Here is a 16,559-nt window from a genome sequence, read left to right on the forward strand (position 1 = left end):
CAGTCCTCGCCAGTCCAAAGTGATCAGGGCCTCCGGTAGCAAGTGTATGGTTTAACCTGCATGACACAGAACAGTTAAATCTTTTTTTACCCCCCACCCTTCCTTCCCATAATACGTGACGGTGTTTGGGTTATTGCATTTTTCACTTTTGTTATAATATAACCTGGTAGGAGACCATTCTTCCCTGTGCTCTTGGCAGCTTAAGAGAACGAATGCACAGCTTCACTTCTTGGCACCAGTTCTGCTAGAGTAACAGACTGTTTTTCAAACTAAAAAGGTGTGATAAGAATGTACATTCTGGTATCAGAACCATGAAAGGGCAGCTAGAAAATTGACGAAGGAGATGGCGAGAGCAGGAAGAGAGGTTACATAGTTGTATTCCTTTCTGCAAATATTGCCATACTATTGCAACCCACACATGCTTTCAACACTGTGGAGAGAGGATTACTCAGAGAAAAAAACATTTTTTGATAGAGACATGCAAAATGTTGCCTTTTGGTTGCTCCTGGTTACATACCAGCATGGCACTATAGGTCAGAACTTCTTGTTTGCTCAGTCATATTGTGAGAGCCAAGGACATTACAATTAACACCAACTCGAGCTAGCCAGTGAAAAAAGCTTTTGTCTGGATCATCCAAATACATTTTATGTGTATCTATTCTAGAGCCACAGAGAAAGCTTGTGTATTTGGCTTGGGTCAAATTCAACAGGTGCAGCTGCACTGGAGCTAGAGGAGTTGAGTGATTAATTTGGCTGTATGAGAATTTGGCTGTTTTCCTTGGGTTTTCCCTTCCTTGCGTGTTCTGTCTGTTGGTCCTACTGAATCTTTTTCTATCAAGAATGGCTCCCAACATACTCTGAGTTCCCAGTGTCCTAGTGGCGCTCTCCTATCTGCCACTTCTCTCCTGCTTCTCATACCCTTAAAGGAAAAATTGCATGTTCATTTTGATCATATACAGCTGGGAAAAGATATTTTGCTTTGCCCAAGAATCCCAATTTAAAAAAAGAAGGAGCACAAACCCTAATTAAAACAGGACAAGAGTTCAGATCAAAGAGTCCAGTGGCAGAGCCAAAACTTCAGCTCTCCAAAGGACAGAGTGGGCGCAAAACCCTGGTTGTGAAACTCCTGAACTTGGTAATAAGAATTTGGGTGGAGAATCTAAACTTTCCCTAAGAAGTCTGGAAAGGGTCTTTGGTTCAAGCTCTGAATCCTGATCTGAAAACAGATTTGATCCAGGATTTTGGTTTTGGGGTCGTTCTCTTTAATCAATAAAGGACAGCACCTCTGGATACTGAAATAAATATGGAGCCAGAGGAGGAATTTGGGGATGGAGGCAATGAGGACTGCACTTGCTTATATATGTAGTAAGATGGAAGAGTCTTGAGTCTGCTGAAGTATGCCAGCTCCTATAGATTAGGGATTTTGTTTTCTTTGTTTTTGACTATGAAAGGAGCATGAGACATGGAGCTGGATTGTCCACCACTGAAGACAATGGGAGCTTTAGCAGTGACTTAGAAGAGAACTTTACTTTTATACTTGGGAACTGCTTATTAAAATCCCCTCCCACCTGAACTGGACAAAAGTACAGTGAATGAATTAAATGAAATGCTAACAAGCATAAACTCTCTGCTAGTCACACTAATCGATGTAGGAATTCAGCACGTGTGTCAACATTCTAGAGCTACCACACTCAAATGGAAGAAAACAGAACCCTCCAAAGAGTATTGTCATGTCAATGAGCAAAACAGCAGGCAGTGCATTCAGAAGAGCACACTCAGCAGACCAAATTCATGCTTAGTCTTAACTCCTCAGAAGGTAGTGGACATCCATCAGAGCTGAATTTTCCCCACTGGATGAGAGAACAAAACATGCATGTTTTCTTTAGTCAGTAATTTCATCCACTCCCACAAGCTGTCATCCTGCCTACAATCTGATCTGAAATATTTTTGAACTATTACCATCATTAAGGAAAATACCGAAACAGGAAACATCGGAATGCTGTTGATATCCATAATCAAGTACAGAGCACAAACAGCATTTCCTTTACCAGAACCGCCCGTGTCCATCCAACTCTCTACGCTGACACTATTTTTAAACAGTCAGAGGCACATGCAAGGCTAGGGGAAATTCAGCCACACAACTCCCAGCCACACAACTCCCATTAAAATAAGTTGGTCGCATGGGTAACCAGAGAGACACACTCATTTGTAAGGTTAGGAATAAACTTCCATGATACCTTCATGGCTTTTGGAAGCTTATTAATATCATGAAGATCATGAATCAGTGTTTCATTCCGCTCTCCACTTCATAAAATGGAGATCCTCACCTACCTAGTGACGTATGCAGTTCCCCTTACTATAGTATCTGAGTACTTAGCTCTGTAAATTGGATTCAAATCCATGATCTGAATTCACACCCACAATTGTAAAATCACAAACTAGAACATGATTGTATCACTACTAACACTGGACCTAAACCACGGGGCAGTTTCCCCTCCTAATCTTGGGTTCTCAGAATGTTTTGTAGATCTCATGAACCACACCGGGCTCCAGATTATCATCATTTTAAAATTATTTAGGTCCAAAAATTAAGATTCCTAGATTTTATGCTCTCACAAGGTGCATGTGTTACTGCTCTTGGTACATGGAGAATATGAAGATGCAGCTTAGCACATTGGCCCTCGCCCTTGCCCTGCACCTTCTTCCAGCCTCACACGATGTATTGTATTGTAGCTTAAGTCCTCAAAGACCATCTCAGAAAAGACAGATCACATCAACCTCAAAGCAACTCATTTACACATAACAGAAATGGTACGAAATGAAGTACTCAGGGCTAAATCCTGAATTTTTACATGTAACATGGCCAACTGACTACTAGGAACTAGACAAATGAGCCTCATTTCATATAGGCCACCAAATAGTTACATGGTTTGCTACCTCTGATATGAGCTGGTGACTCAGGGGTGAAAGGCTCTATGCTCCATTAACAAAAGGAGCCACCCAGGTTGAGATGATTTTTTTGGTCACCACTCGTCTCCTTCCTGCAGTTCTCCTTGCCAGCAGTTCTCAACTGGAGCCTGGTGGGGCAACAGTCCAGTGCCCCATAGGACGAAAGCCCCTCCCCCTGTGGCTAAAGCCAGGAGCCTCACCTCACCTTTCTGCCCACACCGGGCCCCGGAATTTTTATAGCCTGTTTAGAGGAGTGGGGGGGGCTAAAAGAAAAACATGGAGAACCCCTGGTCTACACCATATTTCATCGGGTATCTGAGAATGTGGAAAAACAAGCAGAAAACAGTTTCCTATCTCTCAAAACTGTTATTCTTCGAGATGTGTTGCTCATGTCCCTTCCGTGTCAGGGGTGCATGCTCGCCACATGCACCAGAACCGGAAGCTTTTCCCCCAGTGGTATCCCATAGGGCTGGCTCTGGCGCCCTCTGGAATCATGCGTGTATGTGCCGGTATGAGGGATGCCACTGGCTCACACCTTTCAGCTCCTTCTTGCCGGAACTCCAACAGAGGGGAAGGAGGGTGGGTCATGGAATGGACATGAGCAACAGATCTCAAAGAGCAACAGTTACGAGAGGTAGGGAACCGTTTTTCTTCGAGTGCTTGCTCATGGCCATTCCATGTCAGGTGACTCAAAAGCAGTGCCGCTGGAGGTGAGTAGGAGTTTATGGACGCGTCGATTGTAATACCACTCTGTCGAGGCCAGCATCGTCTTGGGCCTGCTGAGTGATGGCACAGTGGGTCATGAAGATATGGGAAGACAACAATGTCGCGGCCCTGCAGAAGTCCTGGATTGAGATGCGTGCCAGGAAAGCTGATGATGATGCCTGTGCTCTTGTTGAATGAGCAGTCACTATCGGTGGAGATACAGCTTTTGCCTGCTCGTAGCAGGTGTGGATGTAGCCGGTTATCCAGGGCGAACTTCTTTGAGAGGACACCCGGGACTCCCTTCATCCTGTCAGCCACTGCAATGAAAAGCTTAGTAGACCTGTGGAAGGGTTTGGTTCACTCAAGGTAGAAGGCCAGGGCATGTCTGATGTCGAGAGTTTGCAGACGCCGCTCCTTGTTGGAACTGTGTGGCTTTGGAAAGAACACTGGTGGGAGGGATAGCTCAGTGGTTTGAGCATTGGCCTGCTAAACCCACGGTTGTGAGTTCAATCCTTGAGGGGGCCATTTAGGGATCTGGGGCAAAAATTGGGGATTGGTCCTGCTTTGAGCAGGGGGGTTGGACTAGATGATCTCCTGAGGTCCCTTCCAACCCTGATATTCTATGATTCTAAGATAACTTGATTGACATGGAACTGCGATACCACCTTTGGCATGAAGGCTGGGTGGGAATGCAGCTGGACCTTTCCGTGTAGAACACCGTATATGGGGGTTCTGAGGATAGAGCATTGATCTTGGAGACTCATTTCGCTGAAGTGATGGTGTCACACGGTCCCTGCAGGCTTTCTCCCTCTTGAGCCTGTGCCCTGTGTTTAGGCTGGTATTATAAAGAATCTTCCACGCCTTCTTTTGCTGGATCACCCAAGTGTCTTTATTTACAGTGTTTGTGCAGTTCCCAGATCCCCCAACAGCTAGTGCGCCCCAGACCCTCCCCAGGGTCTCCTGGCTTTTCAGGCTTCCTTCTTTGGTAAGGAAACAGCAATACCACCCTCCTGTCTCCTCCCAGGCCAGCCTCCTCACTGAGGTTTCCCCAGGGCTTCTATGGCCCTCTCATGCCTCAGCCCAGCTGTCACGACTTAGCTCAGCATGTTCCTCTGAGCCAGCCCTCATTAGGGCTTGCAGCTGGGCTCCCTGCTGAGTACCTGCATCTCTACCCCTGGCCTCCTGGCCAGAGAGCAGGCTGCAGCCAGCATTTTGGCAGGGCCTTAAAGATGTTTACCCCTGCCCTGCCACAGATGGCTACAAGGAAGGCAACCTTCCACAATAGATGTAGGAGACAGCAGGAATCCAAGGGCTTGAAGGGAGGACCAGTGTGCCTGGAAAAGACCAGGTTGATATCCCCTTGAGGGACTGGATCATGGATCTGTGGGAAAAATCTTTCAAGACCCTTAAAGAATCTGATCATCATTGCACGTGAGAAGACTGATTTACCCTGAGTAGTAGGGTGGAAAGCTGATATGGCTGCCAGGTGCATCTTGATCGATGGAAGTGCCAGACCTTGGTGCTCTAAATGCAGCAGGTATTCCAGAATGGATTGTAAAGAAGTCTGAGCTATAGAAAATTTCTGTTCTGACACCCAGCAAGCAAAGTGCTTCCACTTAGCCAGGTAAGTTGCTCTGGTGGAGGGTTTTCTGCTTTCTTACAGGATCTGCTGGACCTGTGCAGAGCAGGCCTGTTTCTCGAGGCTTAGCTATGCACCATCCATGCAGTCAGGTGCAGGGAGGCAAGGTGCAGGTGCAGCAACCATCCGCGGCCTATGAAAGCAGGTCTGGGTGGTTGGGAAGTGTCCATGGGGCTCCACTGCTAAGTCCATGAGCATGCCGAACCAATACTGGCGAGGCCATGCCAGGGCTAGCATAATGACTTGCGCTTTGTTCCTCTTGATCTTCAGAAGGGCATTGCTGATAAGTGGGGTAGGTGGAAAGGCATACATCAGGTCGCCTGCCCATGACAGGAGAAAGGCATCGGATAGTGAACTGCTGTCCAGACCTGTTAGGGAGCAAAATCGGTGGCATTTTCTGTTTTGCTAGTAGCAAATAGGTCCACTTGGGGAGTTTCCCACCTCTGGAAGATGGTCCTGATGACCTCTGGGTGGAGGGACCACTCATGGTGAGAGAAGAAGGACCTGCTGAGGTGATCTGCTAGTGTGTTCCGGACCCTGGGGAGATGAGAGGCTTCCAGATGGATAGCGTGTTGGATACAGAAGTCCCACAGATGAAGGACTTTTTGGCAGAGGGCTGATGACCGTGCTCCCCCTTGCTTGCTGACATAGAACGTCAAAGCTGTGTTGTCTATCAACACCTGCACTACCTTGCCCAAGAGCTGAGGAAGGAACACTTTGCAAGCCAAATGGATGGCCCTGAACTTCCTGATGCTTATGTGTAATGACAGCTCCTGTTGGGCTCCCCATCCCAAGTCTGAGGCATCTGACTCCGGGGACACTATGGGCTGTGGAGTTGCAAACGGAACTCCTCTGGTTAAATTGTGTGGGTTCAACCACCATGCTAGGGAGGTAAGTATTTGCGGTGGAATTGTGAGGACCTTGTCCAAGTGATGCCTGGCTGGGGAGTAGACAGACACCAGCCACATCTGCAGTGGTCCGAGATGCAGTCTTGTGTGCTGAAACACATAGGTGCATGTTGCCCTGTGCCCTAGCAGTCTGAGACATACCCGGGCTGTGGTGAGTGGATGGCTCATGACTCACGCAATCAGATCTGACATCACTCAGAACCTGGCGTGGGTAGAGTTGAGAACTGCTCCTATAAACTCTCTCTTTTGCACCAGGACCAATGTTGATTTTTGTTAGTTTATCAACAGGTCCAGTGCCTGGCAGGTGGCTTGGATGCTGTGCTGGACCTGTGCTCTTGAATGATCCTTGATGAGCCAATTGTCAAGATAAATTTGAACACCCCAATGTCCGAGGTAGGCTGCAACTACTGCCATACCTTTTGTGAATATTCTTGGGGCTGTTGCTAGGCTGAACAGGAGCACTGAGAACTGGTAGTAAGTCTGCCCCACTACGATTCATAGAAACCTTCTGTGACCATGGAAAATTGAAATACGTAAGTACACATCCTTTAAGTTGAGGGTGGTGTACCAGTCTCCAAAATCCATAGAAGGGATGATGGAGGCCAGAGAGACCATGCAGAACTTCAACTTCTTGAGATATTTGTTGAGGCCTCGAAGGTCCAAGATTGGACATAGACCTCCTGCGGCCTTCAGCATCAGAAAGAAGTGGGAGTAAAAACCTTTCCCTCTCAGTTCTTTGGGAACTTCCTCTATGGCCCCCGCCCACAGGAGGGCGTGCACCTCCTGGATGAGCAGTTGCTTGTGAGAAGGGTCCCTGAAGAGGGACAGGAAAGGCGGGGGGGGCGGGGCGGGAAGAAGGGATGTAAACAAATTGGAGGGTGTACCCCACTGCTACAGTGCTGAGCATTCACTGGTCCAATGTTGTAGTTGCCCAAGCAGGGAGGTAGCGCAAGAGACGGTTTGAAAATAAAAGGGTGTTTGGATCCTAGTTGCAGACTGGGAGGTCGCCCTTGGGCGCACCTTCAAAATGATGCTTATTTTCAGGCAGGTATCGGGTAGAGCCCGATTGGGTGGATGCAGCTGGCGGTTGGCCCTGGTGCCATTATAGCCTCTGCCCTTCTTTCGGTAGGGCGCTGATCTGGTCTGGCCTACAAATCTCTGTGGCTGCTGGGGTTTAAATCACTTCCTTATGGTGGCAGGAGTATAAAGGCCCAAGGTGCCTAATGTAGCCCTAGAGTCTTTCATATCATACAACCTGCTGTCCATCTGTTTGGAAAACAGGGTCAATCCATGGAAAGGGAGGTCCTGAATGGACTGCTGGACCTCTGCGGAAAGGCCAGAGGACTGCAGCCACGACACCAATCTCATTGAGATGGCAGACGCCATCGTTCTGGCTGCGGAGTCAGCTGCATCAGAGATCGCCTGGAGGGAAGCGCTCACCACAGTCTTGCCCTCCTCCAGTATGGCCAGAAACTCCTGCCTGGATTCCTGCAGCAATGAGTCTGCATACTTAGCCATGGATTGCCACACACTAAAGTCATACCGCCTGAGGAGAGTTTGGTGGTTTGCTACGTGCAATTGGAGGCTGGCACTTGAATAAACTTATGTCATAAAGGTTGAGCCTCTTTGCTGCCTTATTTTTTGGGGGGTCCAAACTGGTTTGACACTGCCTGTCCTACTCGTTAGCCATGGATACAACCAAGGAACTCAGGGAGGGGTGGGAATAAAGATACTCAAAGTCCTTAGAGACATAGTATTTTCTCTCAGCATGTTTTGCAATAGGGGCAGAGAGGACACGGTCTGCTACAAGGCCTTCACCACTTTCATGACACTCCTGTGCACAAGCAAGGTGAACCTCAATGGGGCCACTGCCACCAAGATGTCAACGCTCCTCCGCTTCCAGCCCAAGGTTAGTGGCCACACGCTTAAGTAGTTCTTGATGCACCTTAAAATCACCCTGTGGCACCGCGTGTGATGGTCCCACCTCATTGGGTGAGGAAGAGGAGGCGGTGAGAACTGGGGGAGGGACTGACTCCGCTTCCCCAGCTGGGGCGGCCTCATCTGAAGCTGGTGTGGGCTACTGAGAACCCTGAAGCAACCCCTTTTCAGAGACAGGAGGTGGGTGGGAGACTGTCGCCGACTATCTGTCTGATGCGCCTGACACTGGATGCTGTACCTGGGACTCAGAGTGTGGGGGGGTGGGGGGGGAGGCGGGGTTGGGGGAACCGCACGGATTCTGGAACTGCCAGGGTGCAGGCCACTGGCCCTGGGACAATGTCCCTGCTAGTAGCCCTGGGGGAAATCCTGCTGGCATTGCAAAGTGCACCTGGCCCCTGGGCACTGTAACTTTCTGGACCTCAGAGTCCAAGGAGTAAGGGTGTTCCCTTGGTGACCAGGTCGGTGCCGCTGCTGCTTCCATTTCCCCACCATATCAGGTGGACCAGCGCTTCACGCTTGGGGAGTGGCATCATGGCACTGTAGCACGGTGCCATATGCCTGGCGATGATGCTTGGGGGGATCGATGATGGTATTCTGGCAATCGACCCCTCGAGCTTGGGGATCGGTGCCAGGGCTCCAGTGACTGGGAGCGGTACTGTGGGGGTGGCGCTGTGGCTCCAGAGAGACACTGAGGACTTAGGTGGGTCTCTAAGGACCGGTAGTGCAGCTCTGGGGACCGCTGGCATGATGTTGAGAGTCGTAGTGCTGGGGAGTGATGCTGTGATGATGGAGATCACTGCAGGGTCCCTGGTGCAGCCTTGCCTCTAGAGAGGACCATGTCATCCTGAGGTGTCAGCAGCACTGGCAATGATAGAGTGTCTTTTGCTGCCTGAAAGGCCTCCAGAGTAGACAGTACCGTCAGGTGCCACGCATCCCTACCACTCGCAGGGATCGGGGGCGGGTCCCAGAATGGACTCAAGAGCATAACGGATGAGGCTGCTGCGTGGCTACACTCCGGGGAAGACAAGTTGCCCAGCACAGGTCTTTGCTCGTCTCCGACTTTTCCCTTGTTCTTGTGGGATGCTGGGGCGTGCCCTCTCCCGGTATGTTTTTTATGCTTGTTGGTAGGCACTGGAGATGGGGATCAGTGCCAGGTGGAGGCCGGTGCCAATGGGGTGCTTTTCACTGATGCCGAAGTACTCGGCGTTGAGTCCAACTGGGCAGGCTCAGAGGCTGATACAAGGGCTGACTCCACGAGGACCGTTTTCAGCTTTATGTCATGCTCCTTCTTAAAGCGCGGCTTGAATCCTTTGCACATATGGGTCTCCCCCAGGCACTTCAAGTGGGGATCGCTGATTGATATGGGCTTCTTGCACCACTCACACAGGTTTGAAGCCTAGGAACCAGGGCATGCCTTATCCCAAGGCTAAGTCCCTTACGGGACTACCTTACCTAAGCCTAAATACTAAAACTACTAACAAATGACTACAATTAACTATACACATGGGGATCGAAGACTTGCCAAGGCAAGAGGACATTCTAGCACCATCACTGGCGGTAAGAAGGAACTGGGATGCAGGGGGTCATCACCCCTTATACGGGCACGTACGCTCATGACTCCAAAGGGTGCCAGAGCCTACCTGCAGATACCACTGGGGGGAAATCTTCCAACAGCAGTGCACATGGCAAACAAACACATCTACAGTGGAATGGACATGAGCAAGCACTCAAAGAAGAAAAAATGGTTACCTGCCTTTCATAACTGTTCTTCGAGATGTGCTGTTCATGTCCATTTCATGGCCCACCCTCCTTACCTGCTGTTGGAGTTCTGGCAAGAAGGAACTGAAGGCGGGGCGTGGCGGTGCCCCTTCTACCAGCGCATATGCACGCCACTCCAGAGGGCGCCAGAGCCAGTCCTACGATACCACTCAGGGAAAAACTTCCGGCACCAATGCATGTGGTGAGCAGACACACCAGACATGGAATGGACATGAGCAAGCACTAGAAGAAGAACGGATAATTTTCTTCATAGACTGAGACTGTACTCTGGCCAGCCTGGTTTCCACAAAATCCTCCTTAAAGTAGGATGTCCAAAGCCTTAATGAGCCATGGTGCTGTGTGGTAAACCCATAAGGGTCTCTGGTTTGTTGCCTTTGGTGCCTAGTCTTAGGCATATGGTTCTGATGAAATACATCCTAGAAAACTCACATCTCTGAGCCACTAGCGATTATCTTTGAAAACTAATAGAAGATGGGAGAGGACTGGAAAAGGGCAAATATAGTGCCAATCTACAAAAAGGGAAATAAAAACAACCCAGGAAATTACAGACCAGTTAGCTTAACTTCAGTACCCAGAAAGATAATGGAGTAAATAATCAATTTGCAAAAACCTAGAAGATAATAAGGTGATAAGTAACACCTTAAGTCAAGAACAAAGCTTGTCAAACCAACCTAATAATAGCTTTCTATCAGGTTAACAAGCCTTGTGGATAGGGGGAAAGCGGTAGACATGGTATATCTTGACTTTAGCTCTCGATACTGTCTTGCAGGACATTCTCATAAACAAACTAGGAAAATATAACCTAGATGGAACTACTATAAGGTGGATGCATAACTGGTTGGATAACTATTCCTAGAGAATAGGTATCAGTGGTTCACTGTCAAGCTGGAAGGGCATATCAAGTGGGTCCCACAGGGATCAGTTCTGGCTCCGGTTCTGTTCAATGTCTTCATCAATGATTTAGATAATGGCATAGAGCAGGGGCGGGCAAACTTTTTGGCCTGATGGCCACATCGGGTGGCTCCCCAAACAGCCAGGCGTGGCCTCGCCCCCTCATCCAACCCCCCCACTTCTCGCCCCAACGCCCGGCCCCCGCCAGGACTCCTGTCCGATCCAAACCTCCCCTGTTCCCTGATAGCCACCCCAGGACCCCTGCCCCATCCACCCCTCCCTGTCCCCTGATAGCCACCCCAGGACCCCTGCCCCATCCACCCCTCCCTGTCTCCTGATAGCCCCTGGACCCTCCGCCCTGACTGCCCCATCCAACCCCTTCTCTCATTCCTGACTGCCCCCGCCCCGGGACCTCTGCCCCATCCAACCACCCCTTCTCCCTGACTGCCCCGGAACCCTTGTCCCTGACTGCCCCCTGCCGCCCCATCCAACCCCCCCTCCTTCCTGACTGGCCCCCCAGGACCCCCGGCCCCATTCAACCTCTGTTCCCCACCCTCTGATCACCTTGACCCCTATCCTCACCCCCGCCTCCTGCCCACCAAGCCCTCTATCCAATCCCCCCTGCTCCCTGCCCCCTTACCATGCTGCCTGGAGCATCAGTGGCTAGCAGTGCTACAGCCGCACTGCCCAGAGCACCAGGACATGCAGCCGCGTCACCCGGCTGGAGCCAGCCACGCCACCGCGCAGCACAGAGCACCGGGTCAGGCCGTGGCTCTGCAGCTGCGCTGCCCAGCAAGAGCTCACAGCCCCCCACCCAGAGCATTGCGCTGGCAGCGCAGTGAGCTGAGGCTGCAGGGGAGGGGGAATAGCAGGGGAGGGGCCAGCCTCCCAGGCCAGGAGCTCAGGGGCTGGGCAGAACAGTCTTGCAGGCCGGATGTGGCCCGTGGGCCGTAGTTTGCCCACCTCTGGCATAGAGTACACATATAAAGTTTATGGATGATACCAAGCTGGGAGGGGTTGCAAGAGCTTTGGAGGATAGGATTAAATTTCAAAATGATCTGGACAAATTGGAGAAATGGTCTGAAGTAAATAGGATGAAATTCAATAAGGACAAATACAAAGTACAAATACAAAGGAACAATCAATTGTACACTTACAAAATGGGAAATTACTGCCTAGGAAGGAGTACTGCAGAAAGGGATCTGGGGGTCATAGTGGATCACAAGCTAAATATGTCAATACGTATTAGCAGGAGTGTTGTAAGCAAGACACAAGAAGTAATTCTTCCACTCCCCTCTGCGCTGATAAAGTCTCAGCTGAAGTACTGTGTCCAGTTTGGGGCATCACATATCAGGAAAGATGTGGACAAATTGGAGAAAGTCCAGAGGAGAGGAGAGCAACAAAAATGATTAAAGGTCTAGAAAACGTGACCTATGAGGGAAGATTGAAAAAACTGGGTTTGTTTAGTCTGGAGAAGAGAAGACTGAAAGGGGACCTGATAACAGTTTTCAAGTATGTAAAAGGCTGTTACAAGGAGGAAGGTGAAAAATTGTTCTCATTAACCTCTGAGGATAGGAGAAAAAGCATTGGGCTTAAATTGCAGCAAGAGAGGTTTAAATTGGACATTAGGAAAAACTTGCCGTCAGGGTAGCTAAGCACCGGATCAAATTGCCTATGGCAACTGTGGAATGTCCATCATTGGAGATTTTTAAAAACAGGTTAGACAAACACCTGTCAGGGATGGTCTAGTTATTACTTAGTCCTGCCTTGAGTGCAGGGGACTGGACTAGATGACCTACTGAGTTCCCTTCCAGTCCTACACTTCTGTGACTCTATCAGCTTGGACAGTATGATGTAGAATATCAAAGAAAGGTTTCTGCAATTCCCCTGGCCTTCAGGACACACAATCTCAGCACTTTCAGTAATCAGTGGCGGATTACTGCACGGGGCAATGAGGTCTGTGCCCAGGGGCCCTGGCCAATTTGGGGGCCCCTGCAAGAGCGCTAGGACTCTCGCTCTGCCCCGTGCTCCTCCCCCCCCACTCCCACGGGCCTGCTGCCCTGCTCCTTCTCTTCCCTCTGTGGCCCTGCCCGCTGGCCAGGCCAGAAGCCAGTGTCAAGCTGTGTATGGTAAGGTAAGCATACTCCCCCGCGCCCCTCCCCCCTTGCGTGGAGCTGGCCCAAACCCCTCATCCTTCCCCTCTGGGGGGGAGGGGAGTCTTGGGGGGAAGGGGAGGGCAGGGGTTAGGGCCCCGTGTGTGAGGAGAAGAAGAAAGATGTTATTTGGGCCCAAGGCCCCTCTGTCAGTAATACCCTTGTATAGCCTGTGAGGCACCATAGAAATAGTCCTGCTGATCCACAACTTAAATTTATACTAACTGTTAACGCTTCATTAGGGCTTATGTAGCTGAACCTAACCCTGAAGATCCTACTTGTTTCCAGAAGAGCATCCTGATAATGGGCTTTTGGTTCTCTATTTTTGAGCAGCTCCCCCCCGGTGGAGGAACGTAGCTGAGGAATTATTCCAGCTTTCTGCTCCACGCACCCTATGAATAGCTTTGCAGGCATGAGCAGTCACTGGCTTTCGTTCTCCTATTTGTCTCACGGCTTGGTGGAATACTTCTGCACACCTGACTGCAGTCACCTTCTTTGCTTGCAGAGAAGCCATCTGGGATTAACAACAGTCTCCTTACCAGATGTATTATCTATTCCCATTTCCAATTAGTCCCTGTGGATAGTTTTTAGGGGCTTTTGTTTTCTGCTAGTTTATTTGACACTCCAGAAAAAGGAGTGAGTGAAGTATCTTTTGCCCCACAAACACCATTCATTAAATCATTATGGCAGTTTCTTCCAGAAGCAAAAGCCCAGAGAAGCATTTACAGGAAGAGTTCAGCTTAACGAACACTTCCATCTTCCTTTCTTTTCATTCTGTACAAAGGAACAAACACTCTCCAAACAGTCCGGGAGCATGAATGACAGGGACTAGGCACCACAGGTGGAGCCAGGAGCTCCTAAGCTCCAACCCTGCCATCAATTTGCGGACAGAGTTTGGACAAGTCAATGGTGAGCAAGGGACTCCTTTCCCACAGAAAGCCTTCCAGTGGCCAAGCACATTGTATCCACCATGCTGAGTGTCCTTGATGCCCTGTCCAGCACAGCCATAGGACTACTGGGCCAGTCATCTCAGCCAGCAGAGCTACTGCACACGGTGAACAGGCTCATCAACCCATTCTGCTTAGCTCAGGGACCAGATCCAAGCATCAGATGATGTGAAGAGTTGTCAGCATAATTTATTGTTTGGATCAACTGGATGCATATGGAGCTAACTAGAAAAGAAAATTCCACCCTGGACCTGTTTGTATTACTCTTGGTAGCATCAGTTTCCAAAAATGCCTTCTTCCACCTCCAGCTCGCTAGAAAACTTCATCCTCTCCTCCCAGAAGAAAACCTGGTCACAGTGATCTATGCATTCATCACCTCCAGGCTGGATTACTGTAGCTGAAGCATGACTGTGAAGATGATGCACAGACTTTATCTGCTCACCTTCTCCATGAATTAGGGCACCATGAGCACATTATGCCTGGACTCAAGTCCCTCCACTGGCCCCCAGGAAGCTTCTGATGCCAGTTTAAGGCCTTGGTCTTGATTTTCAAAGCAATTCATAGATCAAGCCCCAGCTACATCAAAGACCAAATTTCTATCTATGAACGAGGGCAACAGCCATGCTCCTCTGGGGCAATGCAGACCACAAACCCAAGGACGAAGCATGTGAGAGCTGGCGACAAAGCATTCTTTGTAAAAGGGATCCAACTATGGAACAATCTACAAGAGGAGATCAGTCAAATCCAGAATGTGACTGTCTTTAGGAAACATTGAACAACCTTCCTCGAGAGCCTTTCCACCATACAAGCATCCCTTCTATTTCTGAGTCCCTACGAACACCACCCTTAAAAACCCCCACAAGCCCCACCCAGAAGCAGAGCTTTGACCCTGGAAAGCGATAGGTGCCAGAAATTTTATGAAGTCCACTAGGGACTTTGCTTTTGTTACCGATTTTATGCGGAAGGTACTCAGATGCTACAGTGATGGGTGGTAATATAAAGCCCTAAGATGGATAGACAGAGAGATCTCCCTCCCCCTCACACTTCTTGCCAATCCCAGAGCTCGTTTTGGCATATGGCACTCATTTCCTGAGCATATCAGCACAATAGAAGATGGTGTCTCATTGAGCATTTGGTGATGCTATGTATGGAGAGCGCACTGCAAAACTAAGTTGGATTATATTCAGTCAGAGCCACTGCCCAGCTCTGCAGGCCTGCTCAGCTGGTTAGAATTATTCTTCTGGGCTGCTTCCCTGCCCTGCTCTAATGAAATGCACAAAGTGCAGCCATAAAGTAAATGACTTGCTGATTAACATTAGCACACACATTTAACAGACTAAATGATCTGTAAGGGTGCACTTGCCCACAGGCTCTACCAGCTCTGCCCTCCTCAACTCCCGGCCAACCAGACCCACTCAGGGGGAACCAGGATACTTCAAAGGGGTACACGTGCTTCCCTACAGGGAGCAAGAGGGCTGCCAAGTTATATTCTGCACCATTCTGATCATGAGAAATGGTAGGCCTAACCCAGGCTAATCACACCACTTTCACTGCACCCGGTCCCCAGCTCCCAGCTATCAATTGTCAGCTCCTTTAGCCAGGAAGCACGACCTCTTCCTGGACTGGGAAGCGCCTGGTGAAACTATTGGTTTTGGAACTATCCAAACAATGTTAGAATTCTCAATACTGCAGATCAGCCCTGGGCTGTGGAGCCCCCTCACCCCCCCAAACAAGTCCCCCAGCACCTCACCACCACCCCCCCAACAAGTCCCCCTCAGAGAGAGCAACTCCAAGGACACTGGCAAAGCAGGCAGTTTGCAGATACCCTTTGGGGGAAGGAACAGAGGATTGAAAGCTTATTGTGGAGGAAAGAGGGGCAACAAAGAAGGTTCCTAAGGACCAAATTTCCAAAGTGACAAACGAAGTAAATGGGAGCTGCGAGTCGTCAGTACCTCTGAAACGTCAGACCCCAGATTTTTAAAAAGCAATGGGCTTAGGAGAAGGAGATCACACTTTCCCCTTTGCTGTGCCTCTGTGTGCATATGGTGCAAATGCCAAGCCCCGAGTGGCAGGGGAAACGAGAAGTCTCTCTCCCGAGAGCTCAGAATGGAAGATAAGGCGAGACATCTGTTCCCTACAATAATGACTCACGATTGGCTCAGTGGCAGAACTAAAGAAAAACCTTTTATGGCTCTTGTAGGTTAAGACAAATCCATGCAATGGTATTTGACACAGATAACTAGGCTCCAGGAGGAACTTCAGCTGCTACCCACAATGCTGAAGACTTTATCAAACCATCTGAGGAGCTTATGCAGGGAGATTTAAAGCCAGTTTGAACAGCCTCCATAGGCTACTCCTTGCTTTCCTTTAGTCTCAACTAGTGCAGTGCTCTATGACTTTACTGCTCCCTCTCTGCTACAAGGGTACTAAACTGATATTTTATCTAACATACATGTAGTGTAGTTGTACCCATGTCAGTCCCAGGATATCAGAGAGACAAGGTGGGTGAGGTAATCTCTCTTATTGGACCAACTGCTGTTGGTGAGAGAAGAGCTCTGTGTGGCTCGAAAGCTTGAGAAGTTGGTCCAATAAATCATTTTATCTAACAGACACAGAAAGGCTGTGGTTTGCACAGCTGTTCCCTGATTAC

General features: G+C 49.4%; 1 protein-coding gene across 1 annotated transcript in view; it reads right to left on the reverse strand.

Moving 5' to 3' along the window:
• Positions 1-16,559, reverse strand: part of PDLIM1 (PDZ and LIM domain 1) — a 101,004-nt gene that overhangs the window by 43,611 nt on the left and 40,834 nt on the right. The window lies entirely within an intron of this gene.

This window comes from Lepidochelys olivacea (assembly GCF_965140295.1).
Source record: "Lepidochelys olivacea isolate rLepOli2 genome assembly, chromosome: 7".
In the NCBI taxonomy this organism is placed as follows: Eukaryota; Metazoa; Chordata; order Testudines; family Cheloniidae; genus Lepidochelys; species Lepidochelys olivacea.